Consider the following 8,808-nt stretch of genomic DNA (forward strand, 5'->3'; position numbering starts at 1 on the left):
TGAACGTCGGTTCTCGAGCCGCCGGGGGCGGCTTAACGTACTGACGGCACTTGAGCCGCGCCGCCCCCCCACGGCTCGGCGTAGCGAATGAGTTAAGGATGGTCTTGAATTTGAACCAATGATAATAATCATAGGCTATTTTTTAGCATGTTGTAAATGTAATGTTGTTGTTATCGATCCAGTAATGTAATGTTAAAGTAGCCCTTTATGCAGTTGGTTTTAGAGTTTCGTTTTCATTGACGTTAAGTAGTCTTTTGTTTTGCTTTTAAATTTAAATATGTACATATGAGAGGCAGCGTGGTGAAATCAGGCGCTCGTCAAAACAATGAAATCAAAGAATACAGCATTTTTCTGGGTGTTGGGTAATTTTTTTCAAATTTTCCATTTTTGGCTGAACACCTTTTATGTCCTTTTAAAAATGCATTTCTAAGTAAATGTTACTGAAAAACGTTGATTAAAGGCACGAAACATGTAAATTTCTGGTTTCCAAGGGCTCTTAAGCTTTGGAGGTTTCCAAACTTTGGTGGCAGTTTTCTTGCAAACTTTCTCTCTCGTAACACCTTCAATCGAAAATATCTCGATTTCAATTCAAGGTAGAGTGGTATTTTTTCGCCAAATGCAAAACGAATAAACAAGCTTTAAGATGGTATTATAATAACTCTATATGCCCTCTATATGCGCCTGATTCCACACTCTGTCATGACACATACCATGTACAAAATAGTTTACAATCATAGCACTTCTGTTTTTTTAATGTTTAAAAAAAAATTGCTTTAGTCATGTCTCAAATTTTTTCAACATTTTGTTTTTGTTATTGCCAGAAAGTATGTCTGATTTGATGTGAAAGTCTGAAGTCAATAAAAGTTTTTTTCTAAATCACATATAAGCCCATGATTGTTCTACATACTGTATGATTGTCTGTCTGTAGTGTGTAATAATACTTGCATTTTTTTTTCTTGTCTTTCATTTTACTTTTTCTCACCTGCTCTTTCCTGTCAAACACTATGGCCGTGATTAGTACCATGGGCAGTTGGTGGGTGCTACTGGTATGCTCTGCTTCTTTCCTCCTAACAGTCTGTTTTATCTGTGTTGTCTGGCTGTTTCCTGGCACTAAATGACCCTTCTCGTGTCGATGGGCTTTTTTTCTCTAGGTGCTCTAGGTTAATAAATGAGACGAAACCAAAAGGTGCCTTTCTCAAAGTGCTTTTTTTTTTACTTTCTGTTTTTGTTCTGTAAAGGCATTGTAGCTGAGACCTTCTTTCATATTCTCATGCCCCCCCCTCAAGGGCAGTGCTACTGACTGAAGTGTCTAATTCAGGCCATTCCCAAAGGGGAGGATATTACATTGTATTAACATGTTCTTATGCACAGTAGAATTGTAAAGTAAATGGTCTGATTTATCAATGTCATGCTCATACTGTGCTAGAAAAACATAGGGGGAACTGCTGCTTTTTCTTTCCTGATCCTTACTATTGTCATTTTTACCTCTACTTCTTTTGTATGTTTGTCACTTTCTTGTGAACTGCTATTTCCGGGGTGCCTTGATAGTCGAAGCAGACTTTGTACCGTTGAGGCTAGAGAGGTGAGCAGAGTAAGCCTGATTCCCCGTTTAGACTTCTCTGTTGACATCTACCCTTTGGCGTTCATATGACCTTATGCAGTTGTGAGTACTGTAAAACCTTACTAAAACTAAACTAAAACATAATTTATATATATGAGCCTTTCCTAAAATTTTGGGACAAAAAGGGGAACACGAGGCATACAAATTCAAAATGAGACAACAGCCTCAAAATAATGGAGATTCACAAGCTTTTATTATGTATTTTCAGAAAACAATACTGTCCAGGAATGATTAACATAATTTCACACACATTTCATAAATGTTTTTTTTTTGTATGTGATTTACGGTGCTCGCAACTGCACAAGGTCTTATGAGTGCGCAGGACGCATTAAATATTTTCAGTTGGTAGGAAACTTTTGAATTTTGCTCAGGTAAGCATATTATAGAAATAAGTCATTGACACTACCCTAATGGGAAGGATGTACCTGGTGAGATGAAACCAACTTATCAACGTCACACTCGCGCCCTTCTTTCAGTGTCTCCGTCAAGCTAGGAAACTGAGCGAATTCTCTTTTGCCAATGTTTCCTTTTGAGAACCATCAGACTATAGTGTGCAAAAGTAAACATTACCCCCTGGGGCGGTGCTTCGGACTGAGGTGTCTTTAGGCCATTCCCAAAGGGGGTAGTGGGTATGTTCTTACGCACAGATGGGCTGATTCATCAATGTCATGCTCGTAACTGAGCCTGAACAGCAACAGGGAACTGCTGCTTTTTTTCCTAATCCTTACTATCGTCATTTTCCTCTACTTCTTTTGCTTGTTTGTCACACTCTTGTGACCCCCTTTGTGCTGTTGAAGCTAGAGAGGTGAGCTGAGTATGCCCGATTCCCTGTAAGGACATCTCTGTTGAACACCCCTTAGTGCTCATATGACCTTATTTTATGCAGTTGCAAGCGGCGTAAAACCTCTACTAAAACTAGAACAAGCATTGAAATTCCTCATCATTTTCAGTGCACAGTTGTAGGAATAATCTCAAATTGAAAGTATGGGCTTTGATCTAGTTCACACTCTTGATGACCATGGCCAGTGTGCCATGCTGATTATCACTCAGGTTTTTTGCCATCAAATGCTGCTGTCTGTGAATGACAAAATGAACAGTAGGTACTTCAGGGACTGATTTCTTTAAGAAGGAAGCTCATAAATCCGTGGTATCGACCTGTCATCGACGGTGCCCCATTTGTTGAACACACAACTATACACAGCGGCAATAGAAACTGTCCTCTTGGAAGGAAGCCTGTATTGTAGTTATTATTCAACATATCAAAATAAAAATTGACACAGATATATTTCAAAGTATGTCAGGAAGTGCGTTACCTTTTGTTTCTTGATCATGTCTCATATAGTGGCACAGTGTTAAGCACAAACTGGTACCCCTTGATTAAAAAATGTCATGTCAGTACCGGTAGTTGTTATTTTAATTAATTGTTGTGGTAGTCCCTTCCACTCTTGAAGCAAAGCTTGTCCCAGTCGTTGTACCCTGTCAATATCGTTTTGGGAGCTCCCTCTTAGGCCCGGTCAGTTATAGCGTCATTATTGGAAAGATGGCGAACGTTGGTCTAAGGCTGCCTTGCTCAATGTCCGAATTGTTTTAAGGCTGTTGTGTCCTTCTATCGCTGATGACTCTTCAGTGTTTGTGTGAAATTGACACGCAGAGCTGGTCGTTATGTGAAAGTGTTCTCAAAGATACCACAGCTGTATCTATCTTTTTTGGCGGTGTCGACCTGTGGTCTGCCTAGTCTGGATTTGTCAGGTGTAACTCCAGTGACTTGGAACCAATCTTTCGGGATATTTGTGGTAGGATGGGAACAATGAAAGTCCTGATTCGGCTCAAAACTATGGATTTTAAGTTGTAGGCATTTTTAGCTTCTTCAGCCTCTCTTACAACTATTTCATCACATAAAAACCCACTAAAGTCTTATTTCTTCCCATACCGGGCATGTTTGTCACCACCATTTCCTCATAAAGTCAATCTTTTATTCGTTTTATTGCCTGGAAACAAGTGTTTTTTTTCAAATTTGATTGCAGATTTTAAGATTCCTTACTATGCTTGTTATATGCGTGAAATTTGGTAACATTTGATTCACTAATAAACGAGATAGCCTTCAGCTGCCGCCCCCCCCCCCCCCCCCCTTAATAAGCCTACAAGTAGGCCCCTATTTATAATAATTATAATAATTATATTATTAATTAGTTTAAGTTTTAAGCTTTCTTTTTAATTTAGCTGCAGTTGTCAGCTAGTGATCTCCTTGCAATGTGTTCTTAGTACGAAGAATTATCATATTTTATTATTGTTGTGTGATTCTCATGCATTCCCTAAGTTTTTCAACTCCTCCTGGTTTTGTCTTCCTGTTTATGTTTGGCTATGTTGACTGTCTCCCCAACTAGATCTAGATCAAAATCCTCTTTATTTAATGTCTCATTCCTCCTTCCACCCAGGGGGAGAATTTCCATTGAGAGCGACCACTATGAGAAAAGAGTAGAATAGAGGGTAAGGGTTTGAGTATAATGGTAGGGTTGGGCTAAGGGTTAGGTTAGGGTTAGGTCTCTCACTTTAAATAGTCTTTATATTGTGTTTGTTGGGGTGGTCGCTCATTACGGAATTCCACCCCTCCCAGGCCTGGCTTCTTGTTCAGTTCATTCTCTCCGTCATTTTTGTTAGCCTATAGAGTCATAGAAGTAGAGATCTTCATCACACAGAAGAGAGCCATTATAAGTGTGTCACAACAAAATGAAATTAGGCGCTCATTAATTTTTAGGCATTTGGGATTATTAATTCTTGTTCATTCATGCATCTTGCCTTTGGTGGAAAAAAAATAGGTGGCTCATCTAGAATGGACTGAAGTCGAGATATTTAGGATTGAATGACGTAGAGGTTGCGTGGTGTCAGAGGTAAAATTAGCTGCGAAAATGGCTGTCAAAGCTTTGGGTGACTTTCAAACTTCCAAAGCTTGAGAATCCTTGGAAACTGCAAATTTTCATTCATTTTTTGGGGTGTCTTTGATCAACATTTATTTTGTCACGACATCAAAGACCGTGTATACACAGTCTTTGACGACATGGTGGATTCAAGCGCTTGTCAATTTTTGGACATGTGGAAGCCTGTACATTTGTCTCACTTTTGGTGAAAAAAATTACCCATTTATCTTAAATAGAGGTTGAGATTTCTGGTTGAAGGAGGTTGGAGGGGATGGGGGGGGGGGGGGGGGGAGACTGGTTTCCGGGGTAAAATTAATGAGAAAATGGCCGCCAAAGTTTTACGACTTCCATAGCTTGAGAGTCCTTGGAAACTGAAATTGTACATTTTTTGTCCCTCTAATCAATGTTCCTCAGCAAAATTTGCACTGAAATGTGTTTTTAACATGGACAAAAAAGTAGTTAAACAAAAAACCCAAAATTAATACAAATGTTCAAACTGGGGGAAAAAAGGCAGTTTCTTTGATTTAATTATTTTGACAAGCACCTGATTTCTCCAAGGTGCCTCACATTTTTAAGTGAAACCACGCACGGATGTGTGTTTATAAGTAGGCTTGAAAGATGGTAGCCTAAGTCCCCCCCCAAAAAATGTAATAGAAAAAAAAAATTGTGGTGGAAAAAATGTCACAATCTTATGCTCTGGTATTGTATACCACTTTCCTGGTTCATTTCCATGCATTCTGTGTGTATGAATTTTGACTTAATTTCCATCGCAAATCATTGGTTTTTGAGACATTTGATGTGTCAAAGGACTTTATTAAATTTTGCACGGCCTTGCATTTTGTACATTTTTAACAATCTGGGAGGAATTGAGGGTGGTGGGGGGGGGGGGGGGGGGCATGTCCTCAAGGGGTGAAAAAATCTGGGCCTCCCACTAATTGGATGTTTTGCTATTTAAAGTTTGAAATTTCTTGAAAGCAATCCATTTGTGATGGTTTTAGTGGCCATGATGTGTGTTCTAGTCTTTAATACAGAGTCTTGTTCCCGTAAACAGTGCCTGTGCTGGTGGGAGTGAACGTAATAATTACCATGCTATTTGAACAAAGTGTCCAAGTTTTGATTTTTAATAAAATTATCTTAGGAGAAAATCAGCCTTAAATGGCTTTTATCATGTTGATGTGACTTTCTTAACTCAAAAGCTCTCTATCTCTCTCTGATGACGTCTGTGGCCTAGTGGTTATGTAGGCTACTGCATGGGCCCTTAATTGTGGGATTGTGGGTTCGGGGGTTCAAGCCTGAGCTCCGTCCGACGTTGTGTCCTTGGGAAAGGCACTTTACACGAATTTCCGAAATTATTTCCCATTTAGCTCGGTCCTTTCGGAAGTTAAACTCGGAGGTCCTGCCTCTTAAATAACCTAACAGTGTTGGTAGGGGCGTTGATATTCTCTCTCTCTCTCTCTCTCTCTCTCTCTCTCTCTCTCTCTCTCTCTCTCTCTCTCTCTCTCTCCCTCCCTCCCCCTCTCTCTCTCTCTCTCTCCCTCTCTCTCTCTCTCTCTCTCTCTCTCTCTCTCTCTCTCTCTCTCTCTGTCTCCCCCCCCCCCCCATGACTTCCTTCTCTTTTTCATCTGACTCCATGTTTGTGTGTGTTGTGTTTGTCTGCCTCTCTTGTTTTTCTCAGTACTAAACAGGTCTTATAAGTAGATAGGAAAATAGATTTAGAGCGAATCCCTCAGAAACAGAGAATTTCTTAATATTTTTTTATATTGAAGGAACTTGCAATGCTTAGAATAAAGAGGGGGGAAAACCAAGAGGATTTGAAATCCTTTGAAGGTGACAAGAATTTAGTGTTAAACAAAGTCTACAGTATGTGTGTGGGTACATGATATAACTATCCGCCTGTTTTCTTTATTTCCAGCCATGCACACCCATGGCTTACATGGATATGCAGACATATTTGCACGTAGTCATGCACACATTTTAGACGTTTTTCTTTTCCATTTCACTCAGATATATTCAACTCATAGACACAACACATTCCAATTCGAGATTTGCATTCCAGGACATGGTAATTTTGATGCGGGGATGCAGATTTTGTTCTGTCTTTATTCTATTCTAAGAAGCCTTAGTCAAAGATAAAAACTCTTATTGTCTTAATGAATTAAACCAAAGTCAAACCCTAAGCTGAGAGAAAATCTTGTCTAGCATGATTATTATAATTCGATACATATTTCACAGGTCCTTAAATGGTCGCTTTTAAGCACAAGGGGGCTATCCCGGAAAATGCTGTTTTGAGAAAATCAAAGGTAAAGTTTTGGACCCTTGTTCACTTTCTTTAAAAAACAAGTAGTTTTCTCTATAACCAAACATATGCACAGCAATGAAACCAAACTTTTCATATAGGTAGGACCCACTATACCACAGAATTCTAGAATATACCGACTATTGGTGTAGGTCACGATTTCTGGAAATCCCCGAAATCTGGGTTAGCCCGCTTGTCCTTAAAAGCGACCAAATAATCTGCCTGTTGGCGAATGTGGAAAAATGTAGAAATAACCTAGGCCTAGATATCTTCTGTTTTTTGTTGTGTTTTATTTTTTTGCTTCATGCATTTTTTTGTTCCTTTGTGCATCAAGTTTTTTATGTGGACTATTTTTTGTCCGTGGTTGTTTGCAGGATGCCACTAGAAGTTTGTACACTATTTTATACATTTTGTCTGTTAAGTTTGTCAGTTCGTCATGCCTTTTTTCCAACCACTAACTTGCCAGTATTACAAGAATGTGCTTTTCTCTCTTACTGGGTTGTCAAACCAGAGCTCATGTACATGTTTCGGCATAATTTTCCCTTTTTTCATGAATTTAGAAATGAAACTTTTGATAATACTTAATCCTGCATGCTTATGTATTTTCAATAATATAGCGTTTGTCAGGGTAAAAGACTGCATGTTATAGTCTTGTATGATGATACTAATGTGTGCCTTGTCTGTATTTTTCTCTTTCACAGATCTGTCAGTTCCTGAAGGACCATGGAAGCAGTAGCGATGGCGAATCGTCCAGTTGCAGCTGTAGATGTATCAAAGGTGGAGAAGCCGAGAGAGTTTTTCATGCGTTTTGAAGAAGGCAGGTTGTATCATATGGGTTTGATATACCAAACCTGTCCTTTGGATTTCAGATGAGAGGGAATACTTTCCTATTTGCTGTGGACTTGGCAGGGAAGAGGCAGATGTATAAGTTTCATATACAAGGGAGGGTTGATTGTATCTGTGTGGAATTAGGAGAGGCATGGTACAATTTAAGGAGTTTCTGGGTCGATTGGCCTGGGGTGAAGAGAGGTGGAAGTCTGGTTCAGGGGTTGAACGAGTTTTAAAGGTGTATGATCTACTGAGAGGATATTGGAGGACAACACCCGAGTCCAGTCAAGAGGAAACAGGGTTTGAAGGAGGGGAAATTGGTGCAAAGAGGGTAGGATCTGGTGGAGGAGAGCCAGTTTGGAAGAGGAGGAGATTGGAAGAAAGGACTGTAGAATTTTCAGCGAGTAAAGGAGCAAAAGAATGTATGGAAGGGACAAGGCCAGTGAGTGAAGGAAGAAACGACGAAAGTGAGGATAGTGTGAGGTCTCCTAGTGCAGGGCATCATCATTTTATAGAAGGAATACGGTCTCTAAATGAAAGAGTAAATGACGACAGTGAGTTTTCTAGTGTATGGCTGCATCATTTTGTGGAAGGAATACAGTGTGTGTGTGTGTGCAGTGGAGAACATGGCTGAGCAAAATTTTGTATCAGTTGTTGATGAGAGCCAGTACACATTATGTGAAGCAGCTGGTCAGGAGTTTGTGAAAATTGATTCCTTTAAATGTTGTTCGCCGTCCAAAGTGCAGACATTAAATTCACAAGACCCTTGTGGCTGCATCAGCCTTTTCTCCAACAAGAGGTTTTTGACAAAAGGATGCAGATGAACAGTTTGAGTGTAGTGATGTACTGTTGAAAATACCTTTTCATTGATGATACATAGGAGTGGGTGGTTGGCAGGTGCTCTGGTGTGGTTTGCTTCTTCTTTCCTATCAAACATCTATCGGCCTTATCTCCCCTCCTTTTTTATGTTTGTTACTCTCTTGTAACACCGCTAATTTTCTGGCGCTCATATGACCTTATCGTGGGCAGAGAATTCTAACCGTCTAACTCCGAAATTTTCTCGAATTGCTTTTTTCCTTAAAATAAATCGACATAACGAATGGCTCGTCCTATTAGAATCTAGAACAATTTTGACAAACAAAAGTTTT

The 8,808-nt window shown here is 39.6% G+C and overlaps 1 long non-coding RNA gene across 5 annotated transcripts in view; it reads left to right on the forward strand.

Annotated features, from left to right (window-relative positions):
- Window positions 1-8,808, forward strand: part of LOC101851297 — a 79,867-nt gene that overhangs the window by 59,483 nt on the left and 11,576 nt on the right. For all 5 annotated transcript variants that reach the window (XR_004859112.1, XR_001185240.2, XR_004859114.1 and 2 more), the window contains one exon: window positions 7,534-7,609. This is a non-coding gene — a long non-coding RNA (uncharacterized LOC101851297). The remainder of the gene's footprint in view (window positions 1-7,533; window positions 7,610-8,808) is intronic.

Source organism: Aplysia californica, unplaced genomic scaffold, assembly GCF_000002075.1.
Source record: "Aplysia californica isolate F4 #8 unplaced genomic scaffold, AplCal3.0 scaffold00657, whole genome shotgun sequence".
In the NCBI taxonomy this organism is placed as follows: Eukaryota; Metazoa; Mollusca; class Gastropoda; order Aplysiida; family Aplysiidae; genus Aplysia; species Aplysia californica.